This window comes from Camelus ferus, chromosome 6 (genome assembly GCF_009834535.1).
Source record: "Camelus ferus isolate YT-003-E chromosome 6, BCGSAC_Cfer_1.0, whole genome shotgun sequence".
In the NCBI taxonomy this organism is placed as follows: domain Eukaryota; kingdom Metazoa; phylum Chordata; class Mammalia; order Artiodactyla; family Camelidae; genus Camelus; species Camelus ferus.
This window is the reverse complement of record NC_045701.1, coordinates 13,305,216-13,324,739: the sequence shown is the minus strand read 5'-3', so window position 1 is coordinate 13,324,739 and position 19,524 is coordinate 13,305,216.

Sequence of the window (19,524 nt, the reverse complement as noted above, 5' to 3'; positions counted from 1 at the left end):
ATCATTCTAATTCTCCTTGTAGCTCATTGCATTGGAGCCTGTGAGCAGATAAAATGTGTCTTTAGCTACCATGTACTTATTCCAATGATTCTGTGGTTGATGGATGACTTTCTGAATTTTTGAAACAATGCCAGCCCAGGGCCTCGTGGTAGCCGCGCAGCGCCCGAGATCTCTTGTTGTGCTTTGGGGCACGGGGAGAGAGGGAGGGGGCCTTGCAGTACGAGGTCTGGCTCAGTCATTTTCAAAATCAATACTTGCTCTCCAAGCCTTGGATAATTTAGAGAACATAATTCAGAATTCTCCCTTTCAGCATGTATCCTCCATCAAAGGGGTGTTTTCATCCAGAGTCAGCACAATGCTTGCATGACCCAGGAATGCACAGATAAGGTTAAAAAGAAAGAAAGAAAAAGTACATTTATTCTTTCCTTGTCTCTTTTTCCAAGCATCTTTTGGGCCCAGCGTGTGTGTGTTTGTATGCCTCATTGTGAATATTTCTATTTAGAACAGAGAACCTAAATTATGGTGTCTCATGGTATTACTTCATATTTGAGGCTTTTGGAGGGGGGTGTTTTCCATTATAAACCCTTAGCCTAAGGGATGTCAGCCTCAGATAATTTATTCCCAGCAGGTCAGATCTAGGATACAAAAATTTTAGCCCAAGGGCTGTTAAATCCTGCTTTTCACCTCATTTCAGAAGGTGCCATCAAAGTGGTGTTTTGTTGCAGTGATAAAATTTTGTGTTCCTATGCGTAGAAGCAATAGGCTTCATTTGCTTAAAAACCAGTATGATACCAATTATTTAATCCTTCAGACTCTATTCACTAGGTTGCTTTAAAAAAGGAGCCCCAGTGGAAAACATCTTGGTCATTTAAGTACAAAGAGCTTGAGATTTTATAGCAATTTTCCAATACTAATTACATTTCATACTATCTATCATATGCATGGCTTGCAAAACCCTATTGATTTTAATGGATTCTAGTGCATTGGGAACAGGTTATTTTATGACATGTTATGTTATAGGACCTCTATGAAATACCTAGATCTTAAAATGTGGGCACAGATATACTCTCAATTATCCACAAGTGGATTATCCACTTGGTCTATTACCCACAACATATTTTAAATTAAAGTTGCTGTCATTAGGTGACTCAGTAGCCCTAGGCCAATTTCTATCATCAATTTTCTGTGCTGCTGGAATGCAGACTCATTTTGATAGCCTTTGCTAACATGATTAGTAGGGACATAATATTAGAGTTGCTGCCAAAAATGTAAACATAAAAGACTTGTGGGATATGTTTTATTTTGGATTACCCTTTCACAAATGCTTTCCTTTAGTAGGAAAAATCAAGAGACCAATTACAAACATGGGCTCATTGACATGTTGTAAATATAAAGTGTCTCGAGAAATAAGCATAGTCTTGCACTGTCTATAAATGATTGATAAAATAGATCAGGCTGAAATGCCACCTGCTTTGTGGAGCCTTTCTGCATTTTGCCTTTCAGAATTGTTCACCTCTCCCTCTGAGGCAGTTTTGAGTTGACAAACAAGAGCATAGGGTTTGGAATTAGAAAAAGCCTGAATTCTGATTATATAACATTAGCTGAGTGATCTGGAAAGAGTACTTAACCTTACTGAACCTCACATTCCTTATATTTAAAAATGACCTTAATAATATCTACCAGAATAATACAATCTATGTAAATTCCATAGCCTGGTGTTTGGCATATACCACACACTCAGTACATACTTGTTTCTTTCCTGTTCCATATCTATTTTTCATTAGATTCTGAGTTCTTTGGAAGCAGTAGTATTATTTAATTCATGTTTGAACTCCTCAGTGTTTAGTAAATTTTCTTATGTGTAGGATTTAATAATATTTGCTTAATTAAAGGGTGAATTAAAATTACGTTTTGGTTTTATATCTGAAATAGTAACATTTTTAAATTTCCACAAATCTGTTAAAATTATTTTTCTGTTAATTTCATAGAAAGAATGAAAGCTAGATCAATATTTTCATGTGTAAATATCAGTGATCAGGCATAAGGCTTTTCTTAAGTAAAATTTTATTCTTAAGAATATTATTAACTTATGTATATGGCTGTATTATGTGTGTATTATATATGCGTGAAGACCAAATACCAGCTAACAGCAGGAAAGACTCCTTAGCAAATTCATGAATTGTTTTATTGCCTTTAGTGCTATTCTCAAGGCTACATGTTGAAACAAAAGTCTTTGACATTATTAAAATAACATGTATTTTAAATTTACTGTTTTTTAATTTTTCAATTGGAAACATGATACAACAAAGCTTGCTAGGCTTAGAATCTTAGAGAAAGCAAATGTCCTTCGTGTAGTAATTAATTAATCCTGGAAAATCAGATATTTTTTTCGTTGTTTTACTTAGCCATGAACTTCAGTTTTCTCTCTTCATCTGTGTCCAGTTGAAGTAAGTACCGTAGTCATTCCTTAGATATTTACTTTGCATCTTCTCTGTCCATGGTACTGAATTTTTCCTGTTAAGTCGATTAAATATTGCAATAAAATCAACCTGGGATAATTATGGTTACATACCTGAGTGCTGGGCTTTGATGACTGGAAATGTAACAGCAACATCATTCTTTTCAATGTATTTACTTGTTTAATTTTGAACTCCATACTCATTTCATTTAGATAATTATAGAACTAATATATGCTTATAAAGTTTGCCACTTATTTAAGGTAATATATTTTTCCTTAGGGTTCATTGATGCCAAAAGTAAAATTGACTGAGCGAACTATTGGAAATAGGTGACGTTTCAAATCTGTAACTATATTGTGCAAGCATTTGTAGGTGAATCTTTGTAAAGAAGCACTCATGTTTGCATATATTTCCAACATCTGCATTTAGATCAGCAACAAAAACACCAAAGGCATTTGGGCTTTCCCTACTAAAAATGTTTCTTATTTACCTTTTCATTTTGGATAATCAGATTGAAGACAATATTCTCCTTTATTTGAGATGCTCTACCTGGTAATGGTGTTACATTCATTCTTACCAACACAGTTCTAAGGAAAAGGACAAATAACTGAATCTCTTGATTGCCTGCTTGCAACAGCTAAATACATAAGTGCATAGCAAAAGTATGTGAATAATGTATCAGAATAAATATGTTCAAGTGCAGTAGGTTGAGTGGATTGTGTAGGGTCAGCGTCATGAATGGGGGTTAATTTCTGTTCAGTCAGGTGAGGTACTAATGTATCAACTTTGCTGGAAAATGGTTCCAATTGTGGCTGAATTGTCTAGTTTCCTGCAGGATACAAGCAGCCTATTATTTCATGTTTTAAAAGGCTTGTTCATGTTTGACCATTTGCATGGGAATGAATATAACAGAAGATGGGGAAAACATCAGAGATCACACCAAGTGCATCACTGAGGCCAAGTCCATGTGCCTAAAATTTCTCCAGTAATCCAGGAGACAAAACCCCTTTTGGTCTGGCAGTACCAGCAGCTGCATGGTCCAATTCACTGTTGTAGACTTCACTTCATTACTGATAAGATGATTCAGGATGGGAACAAGAGCTGGCAGTCGTTTGGCTGTCTAACTCTTCTTAAGCCATGATTGAAGTGAATCAATCTTCAGTGAATTTGGGCTGACCAGAATAGCTGTCTGGAAAAGGCAAGCTGCTGCATGTGTTAATGTAAATGATTTAGATTCCTAAAAAGTCTCAAATTAGTCAGGAATGTGCAGGATCCTTTGGTTGAGTGGTAGGTGAGGTGAAGCTATAAAGGAAGGAGGCAGATTTCCCATTGTAGTTTGTGAAAATAATTTCTTCCTCATATATTTGTAAGTTTACTTATAAATAAGCTAGTTTTAGGGGGCATTTGTATAAAATTATGGTACATACGAAATAGGAATCTTTCTTCAGGCATCTAAGAAAGAGCCCCTAATCACAGGCATTGAATTACTGGGATTTCACTTGGCCTATGTCTTATTTATTTGCGTCCAAAGATAGGCTTACACTGGTGAAGTTTTCTATGAACAAAATGAGAGAGAGCCATGGTAATTCTGCAAATATATTTAAGTTTTTCAACAAGCCAGATAAAATTTAGCAACATCCTACCTGGTACAATTTTTCCACATCCTGATTTTGCTAGGTAATAGCCTCTTTCTCCACTTTACCTGGTTTGGGATCTCACTTACATTTTCAGTGCAGTAAAATCCACCAAACCTGACAGACTCCAATAAAAGTCGATTCTAAGTTCTAGGTCCCCTGGCTGAAATGGGCTTTTTTGTGCCATGAAGTTGTATGGAGTTGCAACAGCAAAGTAACCTCTCAGAAATCAATCCTCCAATTTTCCCCCAGACATATGTTAGAATGAGTTTTGATGCAATTGGACTCTCTGTCCAAATCCAGTAAGGGAGTACCATCTTTGAGCTGCAGAGCTATAGAAAAATAACCTAAGGAAAGTAAGTTTATGTTCCTGATCCAGTATGTGGTCTCCATCACACATATCTTATGGCTATTAGTAACTGAAAAAAGAGAAATCCTAGCCATTTGGCCCCAGATTTACCTGAACATGATTCCAGTGTAGGGACTACATCTGAGGGCAGTGGCAGGAAGGAAGGCAACAGATCATTTGTCCTTGACAGTTCTGCTCTGCAGATTTCTAGAGGCATCTTTTTGGTGAAGTCCCTCACTACTGAAGATTTATTATCAAAATTTTTTAAAAAGAAAGAATAAAAAAGCAGCCTGTTAAACATTTGCTATGTCTTAGATTCATTAGGTAGAGAGGTGAGACATGAAAAATCTGATATGTGTCTAGATAAGAAGTAACGAGCTTTGTGGAAAATTCTGTGAAAAGTTGGGAAGTAAATAAGTGCTAAGTTAAAAGAGATAATTTATTAAATTTTATTGAATTGTCTAACACATCTTTTACATTGGTACTATATAGGACAAAGTAAGTTAAACTGGCTATTAATAAAATCTAGAGGTATTAATTTTTTTCTGTCTATTGTAATTTGATAGCATTTAAATGTCTCCTTTTATCAAAACTTATCTACAATGCATATATAAGAGTATATAACAAGATTATTTTAAGGAACTGGACATTTTAATTTTTTTCTCTTAGAGAAACTTTATATTTTAGACATCTCCATTATTTTTCCTTAAATGAACCTGCAATTCTTCTTATATTTAAGTAGGAAACTGCTTCCAAGTCTCTCTATTTTGTGATATAGGAAAAACTGAAATGCATTCTGGTGTCTATCCCACCTCCCCAACAGCCAGAGTCACTTCGTGGGCCTCATATCTCTTAAACCACCTGCTAATCATAACAATTGCTAATTTGAGCCCTTTTTAGTCACTTCTGGTGACACTGACAATGCCATCTAGTTTGCAGTGGCCATGTGGTCAGTCCCCCACCCATCCTAGCAGGCTGCTGCTGCTGTGCCTTTAGCTGGGGTCTCCATTGTTCTCCCGGCCTCTGCTGACCATAAGCAATTCCTTCTTCCCTAATCCCGGGGGATCTGCTTCTTTCACAATGGGGGCAGGGCCGTTTGCTTTGTGTGCAAGATAATCTTCCCTAGAATTGTTCACATATGCAAACATACACATAACAAAACCCGATTCCCTGGATGTAGAAGGATATATGTATTTATATATGGGTACATACATACACACATACACACACACACACACACACACACACACTTTAATATTAGCCATAATGATCACTTATCAATCCTGCCTAGCTATTTTCAAGTCACTCAATAATATCTATTTATTTCAATTATTTGGATTTCTTCTTGCCTTGTTTTTAAATTGTGATTTTTTTCTTCTTACATGTGGCAATGGGGATTTTAAGCGTTACTAAGTTCTTTTTCACTTTAAGCATCTTGAAGCCCCTGCATACTCTGCCCATGTCTCAGGAAAGCATTTTGGGAATGAATTGGAGATGAAGGTAAATGCATGTCCCTGGCTGGGATGAATGACTAGGAGCTGAGGAATCGATCATCTAAAATCGGCAGGCCTGAGCTCTACTTGGGAGCATTCCTTGGCTGAACAACAGATAAAATTTACTGGATCTCCATGTGTGAACCTCTGCAGTCGCACTGTGTACTCCACTTTGATGGATTTAAAGCTGGTCATTATGTTACAGGGCAAGTTGTCGCAGAAATAAAAGCAGGTCGTTTAAACCAGCCATTTTAATCAGGAGACGACGTTACTCTGTTATCATTAAAGCTTGCCATATGCCATAGAAAGGGATAGAAACATACTCTTGATTTTTAGGGCAGATTAAAAAAAAAAAACTGATTTTGTAGGGAGGTAGAAAGGAAGTAATCAATATATATGTTTTTTTTTTCTTTGCCTCAGTAAGCAAGGTGGGTTTTGTAAACCCGCTTTAGGATTGTGTCTCTTCTTTTCACTAAAAGGTTGAAGTAAATTAAAAAGTGAAAAACCTCTGCTCTGTCATTTTTGTTGTTCTGCTGGGCACAGTGATGCTCCTGGGCTACCGAGCACGTCGAGAGCGCCCCCTAGGCGTTGGCATATGTCATAGCAGGAAGAAGCGGCGGCTGATGGATAACCATCTGCTGTGTGCCTCTGTCCAAATGCACACACAAAGCCCAGGCAGCAGCCCACAAAATGACTGCTCTCTGTGCCCATGTCTGAGGATGGACTCGCAAGTGTCTCCACTTGCTACAGCAGTTTCATATAGAGGCAGCTCAGGGTGCCCTTCTTTGTGTACTTAGGACAAAATTGCCATGGAGAGTGTTGTTGAAATTAAAATGAAATATGCTGGCTTCCAGTGGTCCAGGCTGACTGTGCTAAGGCTTTAGGCACATGCTCTTTGGTTCATCCTGGGCCTCTTTGTGCTCTGGTATTTTACTGGACCTGGCTTTATCTGGGGGTAGAGGAAAGAGCCCCACTCTGGACATGTTCCTGCTGAGAAAAATTGTCTGCCCTGCAAAAAGCATGAATGCCTCTTTAAATTTGTGCTCTAAGATCCAAGGAAGCCCACCTAGGAGTAAGGAAAAGGTCACTGGACTTAGAGACCAAAAATTCCAGTGTTACTTCTTGCTCTGTGGCTTATGAGCTTTGTGACTCTGGGCAAATCACTTCACCTCTCTGAGCTTCAGGCTGGTGAAGGGATTTAATCTATATATTGAATGGATTTAATCAGATATTCTCCATGTGTATGTCCAATTATAAAGTCTCTTTCTGAACTTAATATTGAAGATTTCTGTTTTAAAGTTTGCCAAACAATTACAGAATTCTTGAAAGAGCCAAACTGATCAAAAGAACAGAGTGCATTTGTTTTGGGGGTCAGGTCTACTCACTGCAACCAGCAAAAAGTCAGTTTGATCAGCTCTGTGGTATCTTCATAGCCAACCTAAGTTCCCATTTGGTGTTAGTCACTCTTCAAAGACTAGCCAGTTGTCCAAATTGAGAAACTTGTCCCTCATTCTGGCCATCACTTTCTGCCCACGTTGATCAGCAGCTACACTGATCCGAATGGTGGTGCTCTCATTCCCTATTTCATCTCCATTGGTCAATTACCCGTTCACTGATGGACAAGTGGTCCTCTATTCATGAGGTCACTTGTATTCTCTAGGTTACCAGCCTTTGGAGTCACTTTTCTTTGAGGCCAATTCATCTGTAGGTGCTTGTTTATAAAGCTGTCTGGGAAAGACTTGCTTTCGTTTGTGAAAGCTGCTCTGATGTAAGCAGTTGAAGGGGAGGAGCCTATGTACCTGCTTAGGTGGAGATAACAGGGAACTCATCCAAGAGTTGTTTGTGGTAGGACTGAGGATACAGGCCAAGGTAAGAGCAGAGATGGGGGATATCAAATACCTCAACAATATGACCAGTTTGGACTTTTGGAAAAGTCACACAACCACTTACCTATTCAAGGGTGGTAATTTGTCTATCTTTCTAGCAATAATAATGATAATAATATTAATATTTTATTAATAATAATATTAATAATGATAAAAGCCACTCTCTCTTTCTCGGTTAAAACTCTACCCTACTCTCTTAAGCCTCTATAGATTCACCCAAGCTGTTCTGTTTCCTTGAAAACCTTATCTGAACTTGTCTGGCTGGCAAGGTCTCAGATCAAAAGCTATCCTGAACAGGTATTCTGAACACTCCTAGCAGCCTCTGACATTGCAGTGATATTTTTATTATTTGATCAGGACTGATAGTGAGATGATGGGTGTTGGCATGGCTCTACAATTGTTAAAATATTGAACTATTTATGTTCTGGTTGGTAAGTAGCTGCAATCTGGGCCCCCAGAATACCCACATTGCCCTATACTACCCTTTCCTAGCCTCCCCAAGTTCCAGCAACTCAGCAGTTAAGACTTTCCCAGCAGGGGTGGGAATCTCTGGCACCCAGAAACCATGGCCAGCTTTTGCTAAGTGATTGGCATCCGAATTTTATAGGCTGTTGATTATTTTTAATATCACTTAAATCGTATTTGTTCTCATATTTGTTTCTGCCATTAGACTGTGGGTCTTATTTCCAGTGCCAAAACCATGTAGCACTTGGAACTAAAGTGGTTAATGAAATTGATTTTTTGAGTCTTCTTTTATGTACCACACTTCAGGTTAGGTGATTTATATACATGACAAGAAGTTGATAGTAATATTAATTTCTTTTTCATTTGCATTGTTAGAGAAAACTCAAGGAAGGCTACCACCCCCTGTCAAGTAACTCAATCCTGTGTAGCAAGTGTCAAGACTTTTCCTCCCAATGAAGTTAGATTGTCCTAGAAGAGGATGAGCTCCAAGAGATGGAGGGAAAGAAATGATTTAACAAAGGGGTGTGTGTGTGAGCAGCAAGCAGTCAGGCACTGCACCCCAAGGGGTTCAGTCCTTCCCTTGTGTGCTACCTTGATGTTGGGAGGTAGGCAGAATGTCGGTGATTGTTGAACTCTCAGAGCTGTGGCCTTTAGTAGTGGGTAATCCGAGTGCCCTCACTGGCAGAGAGGAAGCCGAGCTTACTGTCAGTAAATATCCTACATGGTCTTGGACAATGAAACCTCAGGAATGATGATCATAGGCCAGGGTTAGAAGCTCTGCCCCTGTTCTTTAGCACCACAAAAGCTCCGTGTTCTTCAGTTCCATAGAGGAATTGAAAAAAAGAACACCAATAATGATTGAGGTTGAATTTCTCTGCACTGCAAAGAGTAGGGGCTTAGAGCCAGATTTGAGATTTGATTTAGAAAAATAAAATGATATGACATTTCTTTTATCAGATGGCAAATTCATACCAGTAACACATATATTATTTCCAAAAAAAGTAATTAGGCTTGAATCTATGGCCCACTTGCTACTATTGGGCCTTGGAGATATAAGTTTCATTCTTTATGGCAAGATTTTTGGTTAACTAGTCCTTTGGGGTAGGTTTTAAGTGCATGTGGCTCATACTTGTAAAGTTGTCATGTTGTTCCATATTTTTATGATTTCCTTTTAAAATCTGTAGGAAAATTACTATAAATCCCTCAAATAACCTCAGCTGTTAAAAATGTCACATGAATATGAGATCCAAAACCCAATATTTGATCATGAAACCTGATTTAAAAGCTGTAATTTCTTGGCCATTTCTAAAGAATTGCATTTCTAAAGAATTAGGAAAAAATTATTTAAGCTCAACATATAGAAGCAAAAGAATTATTTCCAGGACCTCATTCAATCAAGTAGATGATCCTCTTGGTTACATGTGGATTTTGTTTGGCTCAGTTTGACTCATAATATGAGCAGATATCATTTGGGGAAGTATATGTAGCTGTGACTATCATGTTCTTGGAATGATTTTTTTTTTTGGAAATTGACAGTATCTAGGAATTAAATTGATCACTTTGGGACAACTACAAAGTTGTTGAAAGCTATCTTTACTTCAAGTCATAATAATACCTTATATAAGAACATCTTTACTATTACTAAGAACCTTCACTATAATTCAGAGAAATAATCATGGCAGGTAATATTATACCCATTCATCAGACAAACCCAAACACTGGTGTGTTAGGTTTTGGATAATGACACAGAGCTAAAGAAAGTAGTAGAGTTAGGTTGGGTGCAAGCTTAGCCTTCTTATTCTTTCTCTGGTTCACTGTAATGGATAGGTTATAGAGAATATAGGGATCATGTTGGCTTGGCAAGGAGGGAAGTGACAAATTGGGGGCAATATAAGGTCCAAGCCAGCCACTGAGCTCCTGTCCAAGGCATATGCTTAGGAGAGCAGCAGTGTGGGGGATGCAAGTCCTGGAATTCATTTGAAACATGGGCAGAGCAGTGCCCAGAACATGGATTGGCCCAGCATACATGTAATGAAGTGAACCATACCCTTTTCCAAACAGGCTCTGTCGCTTCTAAGGAATGTCTCATCTTTGTTGTTCATGTGTTCCTCCATTTTCTCTTGGGCTTTAGCCATTCCTTCAGTCTTTTCACAAAGGGTATTTTAGGGGAGGAAGGATCAGCTCATGTGCAATCTCCTTATAGTATAGAAGACACAGGGAAGAAACATGGCACAGTTAGAATACAGGGTCAAAGCTTGGGTGCTGCTAGAAATGCACATGAAGGTGGCTTCCTTCTCCTCCTCTGTACTCCTTCTGCACAGGCTCTTTGTGTCAAAAAGGACACAAGGGCAACTTCAGGAGTCAGCTTTAGATACCATCCTTGGTGGCTCTTGAGGAAGACCAAGGGCTCATTATGCAGAGCTAATGAAGCCCAATGTTGTCACAGCTCTTTCTGGTAGGTTACCTGGCACATTGGGTTGCAGTTTTATCAACATAGAAACATAAGGTTAGTTATGTGATGGTTGGGCAAGAGTCCTGGAGGTAGTGTGGCATGGTGAATGAGAGATTTTTATTCACATTGGCCTAGATTTAAATTCCTTCTGTAGCATATGGAAGCTCTGTGGTCTTAGGCAAATTTCTTAACCTCTCGTTATCTCATTTTCCTCATCTGTAAAATGGGGATAATAGTGACTACCACACAGAGCTGTTGGGAGATAAATGAGAGAATGTACATAATGTACTTGGCATTGTGCTTGGCATGCAAGTGCCCATCATCATCACCATAAGAGTTCAGGTTTACCGTGGCAGTGGAATTGAGACTAGGTGACTAGGCTAGGTTTAAAGCATCTCTGGTTATGGTTATAGTGATTGCAGGGGAAAAAAATGAAAAGACAAATGGACGAAAGAAGAAGGGGAGGAAGAAAGAAAAGAGCCAGAAGCTACTCTCTAATCCTATGTTCACTTTTCCAATACATATACATGTCTATAACAGTGAGTTGAGTCTGTCCCCTTTGCATACACTGATGCTATAAGCTTTTATGATTCCCTACTAGGAAGGATGATGGTGGGAATGATTCTGTGGTTATGTCTGACTTGGATATGACTTAGAGTTTGCTGGGAGGACAACATTAGGCCAGATACACAAAACCATCTCCCAAAGACCATATACATGATCTTTTCAGGTTTACAAAACTTCTTTAAAATTCAAAAAGCTCCCTGAGAAATAAGCAGAGGAAGCATCATTATCTTCATTTGATGCATGGGATACTGATGCTTAAAGAGAATAGAGCCTGGGAAGTTGCCTAGCACACACTAGATGCTGATTCCCTTTGCCATCAATCTACTGAGAAGTGGCAGAGCCATTTCCTGAGGAGCGACAGCTCAAGGACTAACAGGACCCTTGGCTCCCGGTCTGTGCTCTGCTCACCCCACGGCTGCCTTTCCAGTGTCTAATTTTGGATTAGGAGAATGCTTTTTTGAACGGTAGAACATTGAGACACAGGTCACTTCTGGTGTTCTGGGGAATTCAAACCCTCCACAGGCCCTTTGCTTATCCTGGCCCAAGTTACCTGTGGAATGCCAGGTCTCTGATTCCAGATAGAGCACTTGTGTCTTTATTATAACACAATCCTTTTCTGCGGTAACCCATACCTTTTCTGTGTTTGAAATGGCATTGGACTTACATGAGATTTCTCACTCAATTGTTGGGTGGTTCAGAAGTTTACAACCTAAACTCCCTAGAAGTACCTTTAATATGAGTGCTGTAACTTGGGCAGTCATATAGTCTGATATGAGCTGGAAGTTGCACGAGTAAATGATCTGGGTCACTCTGACTTGGTTGTGTATAAGATAAGACATTGAGGTTTTCCTCAGCAGAGAAGGTTCTTATTTATTCTCATTAATTATTCTCCTTCACCCCCATGAATACATTGGATACAGGATTAAGTGTTTTTCTGCCTACATTGAAAGCTTTATCTGCAAAAGAGAAAACAGCGTGAAACAGTATAAACATTAGAAACCTATATTTAATTTTTTGGAAGAATTCTAAGTATTTCCCTGCACTTGGCGAGCTGCTGCTTAAAGAAAATGTTGCCTAAAAATAGATTTGTTCTTGGAAACTGACTTTAAAGTTCTGTCCTGCTTTCTTTTCGCACAGGTCAGATTTCCACAGCCAGGCAATTTTCCAGACAAGGCTGACCTCATGCTCCTCCTCACCCTGTGTTTTCTGTGGCCTTGTTATCCAGATAACTGCTTCCTTTCTCCACTTCCCTGTAGCTTCTGGCCTCCAAATTATCTCTGGGAGAAGCTCTCATTTGGTTGGCAAGCCTTTGAGAATGAATTGATGAGGAGGAGATTGTAGAGCTTTCCACTGGCCCTCCATGGAATCTTAAACAGTGCTGGGAGCTGGCTCTACCTTGATTCCAAAAGCCACTGTTTCCTCATTTGGCTTTTGAAAGAGCGACGGAACTTCCATTTACTTTTCTTTCCGTAGTGTAAAATGTTCATTTATTTATTCATTAGTCCATACATTGAACATTCAAATATATATATGAAAAAAAAATACACACACACACACACATATTTTGAGCAGCTACTTTGTGCCTGGCTCTGATGACATAAAGTTCACTGAGGTTAAATTTCTGTATTCAAGGAGCTCATTATCCAGTGCATTGTAGGATTCACTGTTCCCTTCATTGTAGGGATGACTTCTTTCCCATTTTCTTAACCTTTATACCCTCACTGCCAGCTCTCTCCTGTATACAGCCTCCAAGATTAAGCTCTTAATTTGCCCTTCTTCTGGGAAGCTGTTCATGGTCAACCCTACTCTATACCCTCCTCTGAACACATGTAATATGTTTCTTTGTATGACTTTTATTTCTATATGGATCATATGGTTATTTATGTATATGTCAATAATCCTTAACTATAATCATGTTTATATGTAATATGTGCTCAATAAATGTTTGTTGAATGTTGGACAAATGTTTCTATCTTCTATTTCTCTAAAAGCTGCTTTCAGCTGAAGTGAGGTTGAATGCCTGCCAGAAAAAGACACATTAGGTTAGTCCAAGGTTAGTGAAATGAAAATCTTGGAAATGACAGCATCATGCCCCTTTGGGGCCGTGCTGCCAATCCTGTGCATAAAAATAACGGTGGTATACTGTATCATGGTATCTGGAAGGGGAAAGGGGGAGAGGGGACTTTTTCTCTTCAATATGTAAAATGGCTTGTCCTTATCCCCTGGAGAAAAGAACTGGGTCCATAAATACAGTAAAATTCCAATTTAACAAGCAGAAGGATATAGTCTTCTGGTAAACTGTTAAGCAAAAAATTCATTTTTGTTTCATTTCTTGTTGGAAAGTTTGCCAAAATGTCCACTTCTGTGGCTCATGAAATACATTAGAGGGGCAATGCTGATAACTGAGGTCTTGCAGTACATTTGTCTCATCATTTTAAACTTTAGTTATGATTGTCCTGTATCATGGCCACAGATATAAAAGGTATAGGAGATTAGGTTGCATTTATATTGACACCCAGGCTACATTTTTTCAGATTTTATTTCATTTTTTAATGAAAATCCTTGATATCTTATTCTGTGTGTGTGAGATTTGCTAGAGGAATACTGGTTTAAGGGAGAACTGGGTCTGAGTCTCAGTTCTTTCCTTTCTGTGGGAATTTGGATGGCTCTAAGAGTCAGTTTCCTCATCTGTAAAAGGGAACAATGATAACCTCATTTTTCTCTATAGGTTATGATAGGGATTAGATACTATGCAAAAAGCACAGCCTGGCATAGAGGGCCCAATGAATATTAGCTTTGATAATAGGTAGTGATGAGAATGTAGTATGTGTTAGTTTCCTAGGGCTGCTGTGACAAATTGCTGTAGACTGGATGGCTTAAGACAAAAATTCTTTCACAGTTCAGAAGGTCACAAGTCTGAAATCAAAGTGTCAGCAGGGCTGGCTCCCTTTGGAGGCTGTGAGAGAGAAACTTCCCTATGTCTCTATCACAGCTTCTGGTGGTTCCCAGCAGTCCTTGGTGTTCCTTGGCTTATAGATGCATTCCTCCAATCTCTGCCTCTGTTTTCAGCAGCATTTTCTTCTCTATGTGTCTCTCTCTGTCTTCTTCTTATAAAGTCACCATCACTGGGTTTAAGGCCTACTCTTTCCAGTATGCCCTCGTCTTAATTACATCTTCAAAGACTATTTCCAAAGAAGGTCACATTTGGAGATTCTCGGTAGACAGGAATTTGGGGGTGGGAGGACACTATTCAACCCATTACATAGTCATTAAAAAAAAAAAGGGATATAGTCATAAAAACAAAATTTAAAGATATCTGGCTGGTGAAGGGCTCTTAATTAGATGGGTCATGGCCAATATAGGTTTATTTACAGTAGCTATTGGGACTTTTCACAGACTATATTTTATTGACAAGTTCCAGTTCTCAAATTTTCTGTCTTTGGATAGGTATGTACAACCTTAGAAAAATTGATAATTCATTACAAAAATGTTATTTTGCTGATTCACCCATGTTATGATTTAGCTTTCGAAATTTCCTCATTTCAGTTGGCTTTGTGCCATATCTTTATTTAGCATCATCAGAGAAATGGAAGTTTTTGGCTAGTGAGAGTCTCTAGTAAGTGGGCAGTATCCAGGCAGCTCACTTATGACCAATTCAGGAAGAATTTTAAATACAGTGAAACTTACGGACACCCTGATGAATGTAATATTGGGTCCTGTTTCAGTGATTCAGAAGGGTGTCGGGGTTATGCTTTAGGGTCATAATTTGAGCAACAGTTATAACTGCAGTAGAAATATGTGGCTGATGGCTAATAGAAAATTCCCATTAACTGAATGCCAGACTGGACAGGAATAGCTGTACTTCTTTTCACTTACAAGTTAATAAATAAGTGAATCGGGATTGTAATTAGGCTCACCCTTTTTGCTTTATACTTCTATATTTCTGTCTGTGCCCTGGTTCCTACCCAGGGGTTGTGGATGCTATACCAGAGACCAGGGGAGGATTCTCACAGTGGCATGACTTCAGTGTCAGCATAGCGGGAATTCTTTCTCTCTGTCCATGTGATCTCCTACGATAATTCAGTAATTGCAAAGGGAAAAAAACATTATCTTCTATAGAAGTATAAGATTTAGTGCTTTAATGCTTATTCAGTGGTTGGGATGCTTAGATGAAATGCAATACAGAAATACAAAAAAATACTCATTGGAATTTTAGTGTTTTTTTTGTTTTTGTTTTTTACTAATTTATATTTATTGGCCAAGTCCTGCTGGGACCATTAGAATTAAAGTTGTATTATGTTAACATTTAAATCTCTGTTTTCAAATGCTTTTGACATGTGGTATATGTTTTCGAGACAGAGGGGATTTCATCTTAAATAAAATGTGAGGGAAAAAACAACCCAATTACACATCTTTTACTTAAGGGAACCAATGAAATAAGTTAGTGTTTTCAGAGAGTGTTCTGTACCTCTCTGTAACTTAAAAGTGATTTTTTTTAAAAAACAGGATTTTGTTAATTTTCACATTATCACAACTTTGTATTAGGACTTGGGATATGAAAGCAAAGGAGAATTAGTTATTCAGAGGGGGAAACAAAGTCAAACAAGAAGAAATGACCAGTTTGGAATAATTAACGTAGTCACAGATACATCATTTTGCGGATGTCTCAATGTTGATTCCTAGCATCAGCATAATTTAGTCCCATAGGTTCTTGCTCTGTAGATTTCCTTGTGGCTATTTCATATGTCATCATTTTAGCTTCTTCTCATTGAATAACCGCAGCATAAATCCAGGGATCTGGGAAATTTTAGCTTGAATTTAGCCCACCCCAAAGGAAAGGTAGAATATTCTCTCAAGATATTCTTTACACATTTAAATTCAAAATTTTCCTTTTAGAGCTGCACAGGAAGTAGAAAATAAGTCTGTTAGAATCCAAAGACAAGATTTCACCTAAAAATGTCTGGATTCTCCATCTCTTAAATTCAGATGCAAGGCTTGTGAGGCAAGGAGGATTGCAAACCTAGACTAATTATAATTTGTCTATATGTTTAGCGTCTTTGCCCTGAAAGACCCCACAGAGCTGAACTTACCATTCAAATATATGAGAAATGAGCTCATTCAATTTTAATTGTCATCATGCTGCATTTAATTATAACGTATCTTGTCTTAACTCATGGCTGCTGTATAATAAATTCAATTACTTTGGTTTTCCTTTCTATGTATATAAACAAATTTCCAGGGAAAGCAGAGTTGCAAACTTGTGAACAGGGGAAGTGAGTAAACCTTAATTTTCAAATCATAATCTCATTAGAGCGTGTATGTCTGTGTGTCTGTGCATGTGTGTGTAAAATTTGTTATTCTAAGAAGAAAGGCAACACCTGTATAATTAGACCACCCTCCTGGGGCCCCGAGGGTGTCCAAATAAAGAAAATTTCATACATTGACGTGCTTCCCATCTCTTCATTTCTTTGTTCTCTCACCCTGTTGTTAATAATACCCTGCAGCAAAAAAATGTTTGTGAAGCTAAGAGCTGTCCAGAGAAGAGAAAAGGTCATGATCCCCCTCCTGTGTGTTCATCAGCAAACGAACACCAATCTGAAAGTAAGAGGATACCTGTCAATATGGAGTGGGCAGGCGGCGGCATACCATCAAATTGAAGGCAGCAAACGCTCACACAGTTGTACTGAGCGCCAACCTTAACCTAAAATCAATAATCACCAAAGTATTACAATATGAGGTGACTGAATCATAAGGGGTAGTGGTGGAGGGAGAGGATGTATGTGTGAAGCTTTATAAATGCTAAAAGTATGGAATGTGGGACATTTCTCATCATCTTCGGATTTCTAGGTTGAGTGTGTTATAGATGATCAAGTGAATAAACAGTTGGAGAGCCTAAGGCACCCCATTTTATTAATGTACAGTATGGCAGGTTTCTTAAACTTCTACCTCAATAAAATGGTGAAAATCTGCCTGCTTGATTTCAGGCCCGAAATTTGAGTGCAGTGAGTAATATTAATTCATGTGTATTTTATTATTATTGCCTTAGACAATTGCATAAACAGTGTATGTGTCATAAGATAAATGTCATTCTTATGATAGGAAAAAAGATCCTTATAGATGATTTTCTTTTAAAAGAATTGAATGAAGAGATACTGTTGTTTACCAGATTGCTTTAAACAAAGTCCTTTTCCTCTCTTCCCCTGGAACTCTTTGATTTGAGGAGTTGTGTGAGAAAACTCTCCTCTTCCAGGAAGACTTCTGGGATAAGAGAAGGATTTCCCCATCTGCTGACCTTAATACTTACTGTCCTCAGGCTACAGGGATTATTAATCTAATAGAAAAATTGAATAATACACAGTAAAAAATATAGGACTTCAAACAAAAGTTATACAAAACTTGTGTGTTTATAGACTGCTTTCTAAAGGCATATTTGTCACTGCACTGTTTAAGTCCTGAGTAATATTTCTTTTGGGAGAGTGTGAACTACAGCAACAAAACTATAAAACATAGTGTTAGAGTAAATGTATTTGGTGATAATGAGTTTTATCTTGCAGTTACTCTTTTTTTTGCCCTTTCCTTTTAAAAGTGGAAATATTTTGCCCTTTCTAGTAATCAACTTGATTTCATTATTTTGTTTTGTTTGTCCGTCTATGTATGTACGTATGATGTATGTGTGTATCTATATGTGAATGTGTGTATCTATCCATGTATATATGCATACATGCATGTATTTGTCTGTCTATATGTATCTGTGTATTTATGTAAATATGTGTGTATGTATCGGTCCATGTAAATATGTATGTGTGTATGTATCTATCTCTGATTCCATTTATTTGTGCTGCTGGCAGCCTAAGAAGTACAGGTTGGGGGACTTTTCTGCCAGCTATTTTATAAGCAAAACTTAGGCTCTTGCTCTACCCAAATCCAGACTTAGATAAAAATTTAAGAACATTGGATGAAATCAGACATTCAAGTCCTATAGGTTTCTGTCAGATAGCTTAAGACGAGACTGTTTGTTGGTCTTGATGTTTTGATGTGCTTGACCATTCATAGAATTTAGTCAGTTGATGGAAAATCCCACCTGGAAATTCTCTCTTAATTATTACTTCAAGATATCTTGCACTTCCTTTGGTAATCCTTCCTCCCCATACAGACACCTGCAAACATACACACATGGACAACAATCATACCTCCAAAACACCTTTATCCACAGCACATTTATGGAGTAAATCTAAAAATCAAGAATGAGGAGTCTACCTGCTGCAAATGACTGTTCTGATTTCTCCTCTTGGTTTCCAAAAGAAATTCAGAGGCAGAAATGATAATTAATTGTAAAGAATGTGATTTGCAATCAAGGAAAATGTTAAGTAGGGAAGAGGTGGGGGTAGAGAGTGAAGACCAACCAAACTAAAACTCTTGCAGAGAAGCTGGTCAGGGATCTCTTGGGGACCTTTCTGGGTTGCTGGCTAGTACTCTTTGAAGTGTATATGCTGCATTGATGTATGGGTACCTGGAGCCAGCTAGAATGCCAAATCTATTCTTTCTTTCTCTCTTGGATAATACAGGAGACCTATTGCAGAGACAGAAGCACAGGCAAAAATCATTGCAACTCTCCTATTGTGGACCAGATGTTTATTAGAGATTTGCTATAATTTGCAAGGAGAAATAAGAATACAGTATAGCAACATTGGATGCAATTTAATACTCTAGTTTTAGGGCTGATAAATTTGAAAACACTACGTAAGAAAATAATGAAAACTCTATTGTAAAATGCACAGGTTTTCTTTATCCTGTAGAGCATAGTTTCTTAGCCTATACTTCCTGAAGAGTCTTGAGTTTGGGGGCAGCCTATGTAGTGAGTGCAATGAAAAGGGTCTGCAGCATCCTGGAGACACCTGTGAGTGCCAGTGAAGTTGGAGGAGTGAAGGGGGCTGGGGATGGAGTTCTCTCTTTCGATTAACAACTGCTTAAGCAGCCATCTGGAGAAAGCTTTTACAGAAAAATTCAGGTCAACCTATACCAGGTCAACTTCTATGCCTTGAAGAATAAGAATACAGCATTCCCATTCAGCACGTAATACAATGCTCTTCACACAGAAATAAATCAATAAATGCTGTTGACTGGTGACTGACTTTACTTAATGTCTACCCTTTACGTGCCTCAAACTGCTTTGACAGTATTCATTCACTGAATTTTTTCTTTCTTTCTTTCTGAAATCT